The sequence below is a fragment of the Euprymna scolopes genome, chromosome 37, assembly GCF_053919585.1.
Source record: "Euprymna scolopes isolate OS-2025 chromosome 37, ASM5391958v1, whole genome shotgun sequence".
Lineage (NCBI taxonomy): Eukaryota > Metazoa > Mollusca > Cephalopoda > Sepiida > Sepiolidae > Euprymna > Euprymna scolopes.
The window spans coordinates 83826155-83843124 of NC_136518.1; the positions used below are offsets into that span (position 1 = coordinate 83826155).

Below are 16970 nucleotides of genomic sequence, written 5' to 3' on the forward strand. Positions count from 1 at the left end.
GCGCTCATCGCCAAACCGAAAGTGACATAGGTTTAAATAAAGGCTAGTCAGTTCCTAAGGAAATTAAGTTCAACATATTTCAGATTTAGCACTTGCATAATTCATGTTGAACTTAATTTCCTTAGGAACTTTAATGTAATTTTTTCTTTTTTTAAATAAAATACTCCAAGTTTCTTTGGATTATATATGTCTGTATATCTTATAAAACTGACGTATTATTTAGATTCATAGAACTACTGTTTTCATCTTGAGTTTTATTTTCACAACGTTTCGATCGATATGTATCTTGTCAAATTCGCAAATTTTTCTGTCGAACTTAAGAATCTTTATGTCTTGAGAATCTGCCCGAAATTTCGAACAGAACCCTTAATTACTTCACAGTGGTAACATGCTCATTTCCGTAAGTTGATAAAGGTTCTAAGTAATTTGCAATTGTAATTTTCGGTCGCCCACACTGAAAACTGAACCTTCGACCTTCAGGAAAACATCATTCTACAACCGAATTTTTCAAATAATATAACCACTGCGCCATGAGCCCTTGCGGACAATTCTAGTATAAATTTTAGGAGCCTCAAACCTATTTTATTTCTTAATATCATTATATATTACGACATTTTATTACTATATATATATATATATATATATATATATATATATATATATATATATAGTAATAAAATTTCGTAAAATATAATGGCTGATAGGAAGGGGCGCGGTTGATACTAGAAAGCTGATTGGCTAACTAGAAATCCTCAACATATATAAAAACAAGAAGCAACCACAGAATTCGCGCATAAGCCTGACGAATCCTACAGTGGATGAAACGCAGAATATTCAGTGTAGCTTAATATATTTTATAAATTACTAACTAGCTCTACCTACATATTGAGCACTTTTGAAGTAAATACTTAAAGTTTACGCATAAATCTATACTTTCGTATATTAGGTTTATGTGAGTAAATAAAGTAGTTATATATATATATATATATATATATATATATATATATATATATATATATATATATATAAAAGGTTATGAGGGGTTTTTTTTTAAGCATGTTTTATATTTCAAGTGGATCTCCGCTCTTGGTCACAAAAAAGTATCCAAATGAAAAAGTAAAAGAAAACCGTTGAAAGAACAACAAATTTGTAGTTCTTTCAACGGTTTTCTTTTTATTTTTCATTTTCATTTGGATACTTTTTTTGTGACCAAGAGCGAAGATCCACTTGAAATATAAAAAATAACAATAAAAATATTAAATACAAAAAGTAACATTGTTTTTCATGCTTCAAAAAACCCATAACCTTTAAATCATTATCCTAGAAGCATACATGGACTTTTAACATTATATATATATATATATATATATATATATATATATATATATATGGTGTTTTTATAAATTTTTTAAGGTAAACATCTGATGAGTATATGACTAACTATGCAGCAATAACATAATTTTACAGACTTGTTAGTCGTAGTACAAAACAAATTTGTAATGGATACCTTTTGAAAATTAATGAATAATCAACTGAGAAAACTCGATATTTGGAACTTGGAGAATTATTATACTACAATATATATATATATATATATATATATATATATATATATATATATATATATATATATACGTTACAAAGGATGCGACAGAGGTAAAGTTTTCCCGCTTGTTTTCTTTTCCTCATAAAGGAAATGTTTATTTTCCTTAATGTTTCATCGTTAAAGTGTTTTTTTATTCAATAAATCTGAAGAAAGGCTGTTCGTGTGAAAATTTTCAAACAACATATTGTTTGAATTAATTGTAACTAACAATGAAATACACTTTTTGTTTTTATCAACCCATTTCTTGAAGTCTTGGTTTTTGTTAAAACAGTATATATATATATATATATATATATATATATATATATATATATATATATATATATATTATTATTATTATTACGTACTTATTACTATATATATTATCTATTATTTATAATTAATGGTTCAAGCATGGTGTTAAATTCTATACAAAGCCACTTAGTAATTCTTCAAAGTGTTTGAAAGAAACTGAAATCTGGATACTATTTATTAACTAATGTCTATTATTAATTGTAACAGATCACGGACACGCAAATTCATGCAAAATGACGTCACCGGCAGAAAAAAGACTATGAAAAGGAAGATCACGTAAGAGAACACGTTCGAGATGACGCTCAGAATCACATTTTATTTGGGAGCGTACCCGGAAATAAATGTCGTTTTTACAAACAAACAAAAAGAAAAAGAAAAAAAGAAAGGAGGTGAGTTATTACTTGTCTTATGTTCCTTGCGACGTACTCTGTCTACAACGTGTTGGGTCCCGGGTGTTTACATGGTAACGCATTTGTAAACGTGTATAACATGACATAATATCTGTTGTTAAAATTTCGTAAAAAAATCTTATTTTTCACGACGGGATCCCATCCCCTTTTTAACTGCTTTGTATGAAATGAAGTTAACCTGATAGATCCTGAACTGTCATCTAAGCTTCAGCTTCTGTCCCATTACATCCCTCTGCCTGTTTTACAAGTATTTTAATCGTGGATGCTCCGGCGAACTACAAGCCTTTATACCCCCTCGATGTGACTACCCCCAACAAACCTAACAAGCAGCAAAATCCCACCCCTACACAGTATAGATCCCTAGATCTAAAAAGGTTTTCTACTCCAATAGTTTCTTCCTAAAAAACTGCTAGACTTTGGAACTCCCTTTCGGGTTCCTGCTTTCCCAACTGTACTGACATGCAGAAGTTCAAGTGTAATGTAAACAGACATCTTGCTGTTCAACTCCCTACATAGTATCCCTGCAACTTATGTCCCCGATAGTAGCCCCCTACATCAAAGTGCCTTGTTTCGGGTGAAAATTGAATAATATATATATATATATATATATATATATATATATATATATATATATATATATATATAGAGAGAGAGAGAGAGAGAGAGAGAGAGAGAGCATACATAGTATGACCACTTACGTCCAGCTGCTATGTTCTCAAAATTTATAATGATCAGTTAATTAGTTTAGGATTAAATCCAAACCGGTAGTTCCTTCAGTCTTGACAAACTTTGGATACCCACAGTAAGGGTACCTACGCGTGGAATTTTTGTGGCAAGGGTTGTGCGATCTCCAACCCCAGCTCTTCTGAGTTTGGCGTTGTTAAATAGAATTGCCAAATGGTCACCAATCTGGTACTAACCAGGCTCAACGTTGCTTAACTTAGGTGATCAGACGAGAACCGGTGTGTCAACGTAATTATGCTGCATATCAAAATCCAAATATATAAACATATATACATACCTAACTTTATATATAGAGAGATATATGGGTGCGATAATTTAATGTAAATTTGCTTGTTTCTTGTTACGGATAATTATTTTAACAGAAGCAAAAAATATACTAATTAATCCTAAAAGCTTGTCGATAGGCTGAACTTAGAAAACTTTTGTTTCTCAAAGATCACGGGAAGCAATACAGAAGCCAGAACGTTGCCGGTTCTTCAAGTAGCACACATGCCCAAATGCCTTTTGTTTGGGGGCGACATTCTATTGGCAGCAAAAGAAAAAAAAAAAATGAAAGCACAAGCGCAAAATTTCCGGCGTGTACTGGGGTGTGTCTTGCTAAGATAACGTTCATTTTTATGTCATGATGGCCGCAAATATGTACGAAACATAAAAAGAGCAATAGCAAATGAGGGGGAAAAAATAAATGTGGATAAAATGAGGGAATATGAAAATGGAACTCTTCATTAATGAAAGCAGAAAAGGTAGGTCACATAATTTTTTTTTTCTTCTTTGAACATACGTTTACAAAACTGAATACGCTCGATGATATAAAGCACAGGGCATAATCTACACACACACACACACACACACACACACACACACACACACACACACACACACATAAAAATGAAGGATGGAGAGGTGAGATTCGCTGCTTGTATTAGTAAATAAGAAATTGTGTATTACAGGTGTATTTGTCTCTGAAGATTAGCTATTTTTTGAAAACGAAATAATGTTTCAGCTTGTCTGAATTGTTATGAAACGATTGTAACACCAAAGAAATACCTCGTATAATAAACATGTGATATATTGTTGTCTTGGTTATTGCGAAATTATAATATATATATATATATATATATATATATATATATATATATATATATAATTATTCAATTTAAGTTACCATTAGTCGTGACAATAAATCTACTGTTGCAGTCTAACAATACATCATCAGGTGACAAAGATCAGAGGCTGTTTTTGTTGGTTGATAGAATCCTTTTAGACTGAACCAGTAGATTTATTGTCGTGACCAGTGGTAATTCTGTTTACCTAAATTGAATAAAATAATATCTTGCTCTTTTTACTTTTGGATATTTGAATCATGAACAATATATATACTAGCACGCTGCTCGACGTTACCCATTCATAAAATATGCTTAAATATAATATTTCAATTCATGCAGATTTCGTATTAATTATTATAGAGGCAATTATCTACGGATATTATATTACACCTAATATATAATAATGATTTTACAAGTTTAAAACCTATATATGCCTTTGGATGTCATCAGCTGGAATCGATACCACAACATATAGCCCTCCAGCGTTATTCGTTACCATCTGAGCCACGTTCCTACGCATACAAAAACTTTAAAAAATAACGATGTTAAACCTACAAATGCACATTTGCACATGTGTAGAAGGAATACGTTTAGTTGCCAAATTAAAATTGTTTTCAATTTTTGACCCCCTAGATTTATTTTTACTAGCTAAAAAACAAATCGAATTCGTTTCAGAGGTTCAAATATTCTAAATATCAAGTTTCAATTCTAGAGACCAGAAATGGACAGAGTAGTTTGGTAGAGACCGTTCCTCACACAAAAAAAGACAGATAGACCAGATCACTTATATATATATATATATATATATATATATATTATTTAAGGGTAAACAGTTACATATGGTCGCTACAAATAGCCATCCGTTTCAGTCAAAGAGACTTCCTCAGGCGACCTAGAACCTCTCGACGCCAAAAAGAAAGATCTTTTCTTTTGGCATCGAGAGGTTCTAGGTCGCCTGAGGAAGTCTCTTTGACTGAAACAGATGGCTATTTGTAGCGACCACATGTAACTGTTTACCCTCAAATAATAAAAAATAAATAATAATAAATATTTTGCTCTTTTTATTGAGCACTATTCAACAACCTGTTTGTCTTCATTAGTCCCGACTTTTGAACACCTCAAACCTGAACCTACGTATATATATATATAATATATATTCAGCACTGTGCATGCATATTTCAAACGCGCACCATTGGTTTCATTGCATTGAATCAATCATAAGAGGTTGAAAGGAGTCAGCGCAAATTCTTCAGCGACTTTGAAAAAGTGAAACAATGCAAAGTAAACAAACAGAGAAAAAACCTTAAACGAACGTTTTAACTCAGAGTTTCAAATTTTAAAACAGAACTTAGTAACCGACCTAATCATTAGTTATCATTCCAAAACCACAAGATGTATTTAATTCATATTTTATGAAGTCTTATATGTGATTCCTACCGGGGAATGCCGACGGGACTGCCCAGTCATATTTTTGCAGGTCAAAGTGTTCCTCTCGTGGGACTCTGGTTCTTCAATCTCACTTTCCGATTCTTGTGTCACATCTTCTCACCGTTGGGAAGGAAGATAAAAAAAATCTTTAACGTACTGAAACCTCCACTCAGCTAAACAAGACTAAATATATCCTTGGCTTCCGTCCTAAACATTGAATAGTATAAAAAATAAGATATTAAAAAAATCATATGACGCTATAGGTACAGGAAAACGTATAATTCCTATTTTAATTCCCATAAAGGCTTAGTCTGAATTTGGTACTTGTACAGTTTAATGAAGACATTAAAAAATGAAAATATCGAAAAAAGGTTATATTGTATGTATTCATTATGGAATGAAGTCCTCCGAAAAAAAAAATCACTTAATTTCATCAAGTAGTTTCTTTTTTACAGCGAAAAAATAATTTGTTATGATACCGAGCAAAATGTTCGATTTTTAGGAAGAAAAGCTAGTATTAAAGATGAGAAGGGAGTGTCGGTGCTTTAAGTTATCTCCCCATAGCGTATTTAAAAATTTCCAAAATGGCTGACTTCAATGCGCTCTCATAAAAACGTGTTTTTTCGCTGTAAAAAAAAAAACTACTCGATCAAATTAAGTGAAATTTTTTTTCAGAGATCTTCGGTCCAAAACGGATATGCACAATATAACCTTTTTTTTTTTTTTTGATATTTTCATTTTTTTATGTCTTGATGAAACTGTACAAGTACTCTGAATTTATATAAAGTTAGATATGTGTATTTGTTTAGAGAAAAGAAAGTGGACCTTGGGTTTATTTTCGGCAACTTTGCTTTCCTTATTTTTTTGTCCCTTAGTCCTCACATTCCATGAGCGATGTTTTTGACAAAGGGGGAAGAATTGGTGTTTTGTGATCCAAAATCTATCCATCTATAACTTATCGTTGATTTATTTTTGATCTTCAAGTAATTCTTTATTTAGCTCCTTACATCATGTAGCTTTATGCCTTGTCTGGAACGACCCGCCCCCCCCCAAAAAATGTTTACATTTCTACATACAGAATTTGCTCTTAAACTAATTAATTAATCATTATAATCGTCGCCGTATGGGGAGCAGTATTTTCTGTCTTGTTTCTAATAAATGGATGAATAAATTTGGAACTCTTCAATACTGTGTGCATAAAAAGTCGTGTTTGTGTATTTTGAGCAAATGTTTCCAACAGTGGATGTTCTCACTTACACAAGACATAAGACTTAAACTAAACGTGTTTTTGATTAACATTCTTATTAATTTGTTTTTAATGGATTTCTTCTTTTTTTTTTTTTTTTTTTTTGCTCATTACTGCTTTAAATAATTAAGAAACATGTTTTCACCCAAATATATACGTACATATATACATAATAAGGCTGCTAGTGTAATAGTAAGAAAGCAGAGTTCAACTATAACCTCAATCTATGATAAGGGGTCCCCACCAGGGGTCATTACTCTTTCATAATAGACAAATGTGTTCATTTTTTTTCTAATCACCAAAAATAATAAAATAATCAACTGATTATGACATCTTTTGAATTTATTTATTCTATATATATACTAGCTGGACGGCCGACGTTGCCCGGTCATACACTACGCCTAAACATGATACTTTTTTTAATTTACGCAGATTGCATATGTATTATTATAGAATCAATCCTCTATTGATATATTACAAGGAATAATTTGCCCAGTGAATTAATTCACAAAACAATTAAAAAAATAAAAATGATGATGTCTTTCATTAAATTCTGTCTGTGTTTGTTTACACTATCACGTCAGCTGATATTTAGGCTTGACTATGAATGCGCAGGAAAAACAAAAAATGGGTGTTGGGCAATAAAGTACATGAATAGAAAAATCCATGAGCAATGAATTTGGCCCAACGTAGACCAGGTTTTTCAACTAGTTGTTAAAAAGATAGATTTCTTCAGAAAAATTGTTTAACAGATTTAAAACAAGTTGACCTAAAAATAAGGAGGCGGAGGAGCAAATGAAATTGAGGGGATAGGGAAAAATTAGAGACAAAAAAAAGGGTGAAATAATCAAAAAGAATGGGGAGGAGGGTTAACTCGGTTGCAATTTAGATGAAAGGTTTTCCTTCACATATGGAGCCAATTTTCTCTGTAAAGTTGAGGAAGGAATTCAGATAGCCAGGTTAAAAAGGGGGTTTACGGGGGAACAGGGTCATAAATGAGAGTGTAGAAAATAATGAGATAACCCGAGGTTTGGGATGGGGAAGATGAGGATGGAGACAGGTCTGTAGAAAATAATGGGAGGAGAAAAAAAATATGTCAAGGTGAAGAAACGGTAAGGATTTTATCACATGAATCAAGGGTAAAAACTAGAACTGCATTTCAGGGATCAGAAGAATCAGACAATGCATGAAGCCATTTGATGTAAGCAACTAAAAAATAAAATAAATACTGCATCAAAGTTGGAACAGATACATTGAGGGCATTGCCAAGGCTACTGCAATGAAGGTGGGCTCTCTTTATCATGCTAGAAAGTAACTTACGATTAAGAGTATCCTGTACCTCTACAAAGCCACCATTCGCCCATGCAAGGAGTATTGTCGCCACATTTGGGCTGGTGTATCTGCTATTAGTCTCTCAGGATTCAAAAGAGAGTCGCCAACCTAATAGATCCTGCACTATCAGCCAGGCTTCAACCGCTGTCCCATTGACAAAATGTTGCCTGTTTACAAGTACTTTAATGGTAGGTGCAACGCTGCGTTTGCGACATTCCTTTCTGTGTTCTGAGGCAAACCTTCCGTGACTTCGCCTACAACCACTAAACCATACTGCTCTCAGTGTCGGGGGTGGAGATCTCTAATTTATGATAATAGTGTAACTTCCTGGCTAACCGTAACAGGTTTGTGCTGAAAATCCGAGAGGAATTGGCATCAGGATCCTTTATTCTCTGGTCATTTCAACTTTTGCAAGTTGTGAGCAAAGATTTATAAATGCAGAACCACAAAACAATAAAGTGAAAATGGAAACGTTGCTTTGTGTGTTTGTGGCCAAACCTTTCCCGACTTTGTATGCAACCACTGAGCCGTGCTATTTTTAGTGTTGGAGGTAAAAACCTGCAATAATGCAGATTAGCAAAAGCTGTGATTAAATGACGAGAACTTCATGGAAGCAAGAGAATTCTGATGTTGTGTTAATGAATGTATATATAATTTTCTAGTTCGCACTTTGCAAAGGCTTGCGAAATAAGAAATACATCTGACAATTCTTTTGTCATTGTTCTCAAAATCAACACAGACGAATTTTGTCAACATACAAGTTTATTTACAATTCATTGTTGATCATTGACAAAAGAGAGAGAGAGAGAGAGAGAGAGAGAGAGAGAGAGAGAGAGAGAGAGAGAGAGAGAGAGAGAGAGCGGGAACAGAACAACTGCGTTTAGCGGTAAAGGTGTGTGTGTATGTGTGTATATATATGTGTGTGTGTTAGGCGACGGCGGAATTTGTCACTCACACTGGGCGACTGTCGGCTCTCCTCTCTTTGCCTCTTTTTCTGTTTATGTTATCCATGTTTTAAAAAGACATCAACCAACATTCTTGAAATGTAAATATTTTTAAAATATTTTTTTTAAATTCTGTTACTAATTTTTAATGCTGTATCCCAGGGTTCTACTCTATTTAATTGTTCTTCTTTATTTTGCATTGCACAATTCTGACTCCCCGACCTGGAATGTAAGCCTTTCTTTGTTTTCAGAGATAATTACAATTCAGGTCATTTTTTATAGGACACAAGAATGTAGATCAAAGTCTATCTAGAATGTACGTGTGTGCGCACCTCCGATTTTATTGGTGTTTCCCTGGCTCAATATCCAATACTGAGTCACAACTTTCATGAGCTCTATGCTCCTCCTCCTCCTCCTCAACAACAACAACAACAACAAAAAATTATTAACAAACAAAATTTCTCTAGACAAATAAGGACCAATTATGGATTTTAATTTAAATATCATTTTATATATTAATAATAACCAAGCTCCAACCATGTCCATTGTTGCAATCGCATCCCTGTTCTTCTTTTACAAGTATTTTAATGGAATGTGCTCTGGTAAATTACAAGCCCTTGTACTTCTCGACGTATATACCTTTGACAAACCTGTTTAACAACAATATCCAACCCCTTCACTGTCGAGGTATCTAGATGCTTGTAAGCCTTTTACTCTAATAGCTTATTTCTTTGAACTGCTAGACTTTGGAATTCCCTCCCTGCTTTCTACTTAACAATACTGACATGCAGAAGCTTAAATGTAATGTGAACAGACATCTCGCTCATCTCTTTAAATAGTCTAGTGGTAATGTACCTTGTTTCGGATTAACAAGAGTTTAAAACAAAAAAAAAGAAAGAAAAGAGTTGTCCTTGTGAAGAAGCCTGTGGTGCTTATACACACACACACACACACACACACACACACACACACACACACATATATATATATATATATATATATATATATATATATTATCTAAACCCGACGTTATGAGATGATGTTATAACGGACATAGGGTTGGTTGGTATAAAAGCTGGAAAGATACGCCGGATAATAACAGTATAAAAAACAGACGAACTTTGTTAGTGCAAATAAGCAGTAATCAAATTTGTTAAAGAGGAGAAAGCGAGAAGAAAGAGGAAGGGGAAATAAGAGAGAGAGAGAGAGAGAGAGAGAGAGAGAGAAGTGAAAGGGAAGAGACGGAGAAAGGTAGGGGGAATAAGAAAGGCAATAAAAGATTAGTTAGCAAAGAAGAAGGGGAAGTAACTCCTCCGATTACCTGTGCACGTGCAAATATCGTTCAGAAGAGGCAACTGCCTTTTTTGTTCGACAATTTTGTAAAGAAACTGTCGAGATAGTTTGGTCAAAAAAAAAAAAAAAAAAAAGTTAATGATTTAAAATTAAAAATCAGTCCATGAAAAAAATTACAAGAATTAAGAGTTCTTTGATATGACAGAGGCACCTGTGAAAATTCACATTTTCCTTTGATGATTTTATTTATTTATTTATTTTTACATAAATAAACAACAATACCTGACTTTTGCTTTTATAATTTAATTCTGAATTAAAACTTATTTTCTAATCGATGGTTTTCAAGTTGTCATGAGCCAGCACGGGGAGCTGACGGTGATTAAGTGGTTAACGTCACGAACTGACGACCTGGGTGTTCCAAGTTCGAATCAGTTCGTTTCACAAAAATCATTTTCAATTAGAATGTTGTCAACCTTCACGTGGTCCTTCTTGTAAGCATCCAATGTCTTTGTTAGAAAGAATTCTGACTAGAAAAATATCGGGGAAACCAATGTCAGCAGTAGAATCTTTAGATTCATACAGCATGTTGATGATGATGACGACGATGATGATGATCATCATCATCATTATCCAGCACGAGAAATCTCATGTCAGTGTACAATTTTATCTAATCGAGATAATGAAACGTACAATAAGTTGTATGTGCTTTTAATCAAAGGATCTTGTTTACGTTGTCATGCCCTTTTGTTGCGTAGAAACTCTTTTCTTTACTTGGGTGTCTACACTTATCAAGGTCCGAGAGCCACTCGATGATAGGGGTTAATGTATGTAAGGTGGTAGTACAGTAATCGTTAATGGTGTAAATTAGGTAGAATTTATTTATGGAGACGGCCTAACAAGAACTTGTGTATATTGCATTTGAAGGCTACGATGTTGTATTCAACCGGGAAGCAGGCTAGCGAAACAGTGTTTCACAAGCGGACAGTTCTGGGAAATAAACTTTGTTCCTGGAATCTGCATTTAGATTTAGGCACAAACAGAGAGTGGGGGGAAATCGTATATAGTGGCTGTAGTTAGTCGAGTGTTTTCTGTGAAAGTTTGGCAAGGGAGACCATAGATTAGAGTTCAGTTCAGTTTCTTGTTTACAAAACATCCATATGCACGTTTGAACTAAAATCGAACACATGTGTGAAGAAGAGTGATTTTCCCGAAATATCATACGATACAAAATCTCCATCAGACCACATCGAGCAAATAAGAACACAATACAATATTAAAAGTATATCAAAAGAAAAGTACACATATATTGAAGTAATGACAGGTGAATCGACATGGCTAATTCCATCGTTTTGTCTTAATTTGCTTTGGTTTGTGTTGCAACTCTGTATTTTATTGCTTTCTATAAATTACCTTACAGGTGTCAAATAATTCTATGAGAAATTACATCACGTGTTCGAAACTTCAGAGAGTTTCAAGGCAGTTCGCAGCGAGGAAGCGGCCACACTAGATGTGCCCAACAATGCAAGCATCTAAGTGAATGCCATCAAGACTGTCCATTCGTTAAGCACTTTTTAAGACTAAGTAAGAAAATAAAATAAGAATCAATTAATTTTTGCCGTTCTTTTATAATGAATTCATTTTTGGTCTTTCCCTTTGTGAACGAACTTATTTCCTCAATAAAACCTTTAGAACCACCAACAAGTCTCCTTGTGTTTTCATGCATGAGTTTTAATCGTCTTGAGTTGAGCAGCCGATTGACAGTAACTAGACGACGCAACAAGGAAGGCACACAGGGAAAAGCAACGGAAAAAAGGAGACCATCAGAAACTGCACAAGCTACGTATAAAAGACTTTTATCAATTGATTGTATTTCGTGATTGCTTACTAGGGATAACTCACATGGACACAAATACGCGTGTGTGTGAAAAGACTGGCTACTTCATTTGTATTTCTCTTCGTTTAACAGTTTTGTTTATTTTATTTATTTTTTTTTTACATGGGAGTCACCACTTATCAAGGCCCGGAAGCCACTCGGGGATAAAGGGTTATTGCGTGTGCAGTAATCAATGGGATAGTATCGTAGTAATCGTTAATATTGGAGATTTGATAAAGTGTCTTAGTTAAGGGGGCGGCTCATCAGGAATTTGTTTATGTTGAACTTGAAGACATGCAAGTTATATAGTCAGGTGGAAAACAGGCAAACGGAAGAGAGTTCCACAGACGTGCACTTCTAAGAAAGAAATTCTGTTCATGGAATCTACGTTTTGATTTAGACACAGATAAAGAGTGGGGAAAATTACTGACAGTGGTTTCAGCTAGACGTTTATGAAATTTTTACACTAGTAAGAGGTAGTCAAAGATGATCTGAAGACCACGAGCTTGGACTAAAACCTATCCTTGGACCTGAATAGTCTAAAGCAAAAAAACAAAAGGTAAAAAATCGTCCACTGTTTGTGATAAGTAAGACAATATCAAAGACGAAGCCAACGAAGATGAAGATGATGATGAAAATGTTGATGATGATGTTAACGACGATTCTATTGCTGCTGATAATGATGCTGGTATTGCTGATGATGTCTTAGAAACGGCGCCATCAGTAATTTTGGAAGTTGATTATTTTCTACTGGGAGAAATTAGAGACTGATGTTTTTTTTGTATGATGCCAATAATGCTGCCATTAAAGTGTGAATGGTAAGCAATGTGTGTGTGTGTGTGTGTGTGTGTGTGTGTGTGTGTGTGTGTGTGTGTGTGTGGAGGGGTAATGTTGGGGGGGGGTTAAGTCAAAGTCTGGATGGTTGGGGTAAAATAACTTCTGCTGTATAAATTTCCTCCCCACCTCTCATACAAGTCACTAAGCTGTAATTTGCAGGCTCTTATAAATCCCCCTTTCGAAATAGATCAAAAGAATGAAAGGAATTTATCAGAAAATGGTGATAATGATAAAATAAATAATAGCATATATATATATATATATATATATATATATATATATATATATATATATATGTCATTTGCTATATTAATAGGTGTGCAATATCGTTGATAGATCTTATATGGATTTAAGTCTAAAGACGGGCAACAGCGCATAGATGGTGTGTGGAGAATTTAGAGCAAGATAGTAAACATGTGCGCTTGACACGCGTCAAACGTAAATCTGTCTGTCTGTCTGTCTGTCTGTCTGTCTGTCTGTCTCTCTCTCTCTCTCTCTCTCTTTATATATATATATAATGGGCAGAAGTCTCTCGAGAGCTCTTTCAGCTATCATCTCATCAGGAGAAAATCGATAGCGTAAAAATAATAATACTATGTCGAAAGTAAAGAGTTCTGATGGGGAACTATTGAATGTGCTAAAAATACAGGGACCCTAAAATAAAGTTTATTAACGTTTAAAAAACGATTAAAATATTGGCACAACGAGGGGGAAAAAAACTTTGAATCTTTTCTCCCATTTTTTTTTTGTATTAATTTACTCCTCACCTCTTATACAAGTCACTAAGCTGTAATTTGCAGGCTCTAATAAATCCCCTTTTCGAAATAGATCAAAAGAATGAAAGGAATTTTCAGAAATTTTTTCCCCCCTCGTTAATCGTTTTTTAAACGTTAATAAATTTATTTTAGTGTCCCCGTATTTTTGGCACATTCAATAGTTCCCCATCAGAACTCTTTACTTTCGACATAGTATTATTATTTTACGCTATCGATTTTCTCCTGATGAGAGCTGAAAGAGCTCTCGAGAGACTTCCGCCCATTATATTTAAAACTGTATATAAATTCTGTACTTCTAAACATATATATATATATATATATATATATATATATATATATATATATATGGGTTCGCGCCTATGTCGGAGCACGTCACTGATGAGATGCAGTACATCGAAACCCACTTTGGGTCTGGCGTTGTCCGTTGTCGATGCAATTGCTCGATTCCATCTAATTCTGGGTTCTAGCTTTATCGTGAAAAGTGTATGTGAACGGGTATTTATGTATCTATCTATAATCTCCTCTTAATGTCTAATATATATATATATATATATATATATATATATATATATATATATATATATAGAGAGAGAGAGAGAGAGAGAGAGAGAGAGAGAGAGAGAAAGAGAGAGAGAAAGAGAGGGAGAGAGAAAGAGAGAGAAAGAGACAGACACACATACACATATATATTTATATATAGAGAGACAGACAAACAGACAGACAGAAACAGAGGTTTATCTATATTTGACGAGCGTAAAGCGCACATGTTTACTATCTTGCTCTAAATTCTTCACACACCATCCATACGTTCTTGTCCGTTTTTAATTCATATAAGATCTACCAACAATATTGCACACACACAGTATATGCTAGCAGGCCGCCCGGCATTGTCCGGTCGTAAAATACACTTAAATATGATATTTTGATTAATGCAGATTTCGCATTTATTATATTATATTGGACTCAATATATAGTAATGATTTAAATAGTTAGAAAAAAAAAAATTCTCGTGCGCCACCACCAGGAATCGAAACCAAAATGTTTAGTTTACGATTAACTTTTTCCTTTGACGTTTCATGTCTGCAGACTAAAAACTGACAGAAGTGTTTGGTAGGAATTTTTTTCAAACAAATATATATACGCACACATGAATATATAGAGAAATAGGTTTGTGTTTACTATAAACTTTTTACGCAAATATTACGCAAGAATAAATCATGTAGAATATCTGCATGAATATAATTACACGTAATAATTAATTAAAGATGATTATACCATAAGAAAACCGGAGAAAGTAATAGGGAATTAATTAAAATGAATGTTTAAAAGAATATGCAAATTAGCTATATCTTTTGCAGATGAATGCAATTTCACGACCCATTTATAACAAAGTTGTATTTTATATGACTATCAATACACACAAAAAACAAATTTATATATCTATATATATATATATGTCTTCAAGTCCAACGTTAACAAATTCGTAATGAACCGCCCCCTTAAGTAAACACTTCGTCAAATCTCCACACTAACGTACTTGCAATAACCCTTATCCCTGAGTGGCTTCCGGGCCTTGATAACATGTTTATCTATCTATATATATTTATATTAATAGATATATAGATAGAGCATAAATATAAAGAAAGAAAGAAAAAAAAGAGAGAGAGCTATATATATATATATATATATATATATATATATATATATATATACGGCATAATCGTGCTGACACACCGGTTCTCGTCAGATCACCGAAGTTGAGCCTGGTTAGTATCAGATGGGTGACCATTTGGGAAATCTGGGCGCTGTATGTGCTCTCCGCTTATCTCGGCATTTGTTTCCAGTCGTCCTGTACTTCACTTGCCACTGGTATTTAATAATGTCGTCTCGGGAGAGGTGTGGTTGGAGATTACGCACCTCCTGCCACAAAAATTTCACGCGCAAGCAACCCTTCGTGGGTATCCTTAGTCTGTTCAAGACTGAAGGAGCCTGCTTTTTTTCTTTATATATATATATATATATATATATATATATATATATATATATATATATATAGTCTTGGAAGTTTTTAACCTTTAAAACTATACAAAAAAATATTTTTTATCATTCGTTAGAAAATCATCTAGTCAGTAAGTCATTTAATCACCTGCAATCACTGCATCAACTCGCTCTCAAATTTACTATAATACCAATATTTTATTTTTCAAGGGATCATCAGTTGTTTACCATGAAACACTGTTGTTTCGGGGATTTAAAAACAAAACAGTATATTACATCATGGCTCCCAGCAGTGTTGATCAAACACTACCACCCTTAATCTTAGGAAGAAGACATGTTTCAAACATTTAATCCAATTTCCTATTCTTAATTGCAATTGCTAACCTTTTCATACTATAAAAATGAATTTCTTACCTGTGCGATTCATCAATTTCCACATTTAAAATGGATTATATTTATTTGCTGTCCACTCAGCAAAATGTGGCACAAGGCCGGAAAGTGGTAACCCAGCAGGCTCCCCTAAAGGAGGGGCACTCCTGCAATTTTAAAAATTGCCTGAGTAACCCCGTCGGCATTCCCCGGTCGGGGCGCCTCAGGCAACAAGCAATAAACTTGCCCCACCGGAAAGCCCGGTGGCAAGGCCTGGGAGGGTGGACCTCCTAGGTATTACCCAGGCGGTGTACCTCAGTCCAACAGGTGCTGGGCCGGTCTCCGGCCCCTCACCTGTTGGGTTGAGTGTCAAGTGACGGATCCTTGACGTGTACTATCCATTTAAAATGGATACATTTTTTAATTTATCAGTCTTGTATTTATAAGATTAGGATGAATCCATTTAACTACTTATCACCCCCACTATGATTAGTATTTAGTATATTTACATTCTTTTTTAAAATTAGATATATAAAGATTAAAAATATTTTTACATATATACATTTTTTTTTTTATATATAAATTTATTATATGTAATTATAAATACATTTTATACATTGCTAATATAGTTTTGGATTTCCTTTATTAATATAGTCTGGTTTATCTTAAACGATTCAAAAGCATCAGGATAACGAACAAATGCTTTATTTAACT

General features: G+C 33.8%; 1 protein-coding gene and 1 long non-coding RNA gene across 51 annotated transcripts in view; one reads left to right on the forward strand and one right to left on the reverse strand.

The window, feature by feature from the left end:
- LOC145261263 (uncharacterized) overlaps positions 1 to 12101 on the forward strand; it is a 72999-nt gene extending 60898 nt beyond the window's left edge. The window contains exons 2-3 of the long non-coding RNA XR_013864436.1: positions 2108 to 2289; positions 11821 to 12101. This is a non-coding gene — a long non-coding RNA (uncharacterized LOC145261263). The remainder of the gene's footprint in view (positions 1 to 2107; positions 2290 to 11820) is intronic.
- Positions 1 to 16970, reverse strand: part of LOC145261258 (uncharacterized) — a 652396-nt gene that overhangs the window by 323883 nt on the left and 311543 nt on the right. The gene's annotated exons all lie outside the window — the stretch shown is intronic.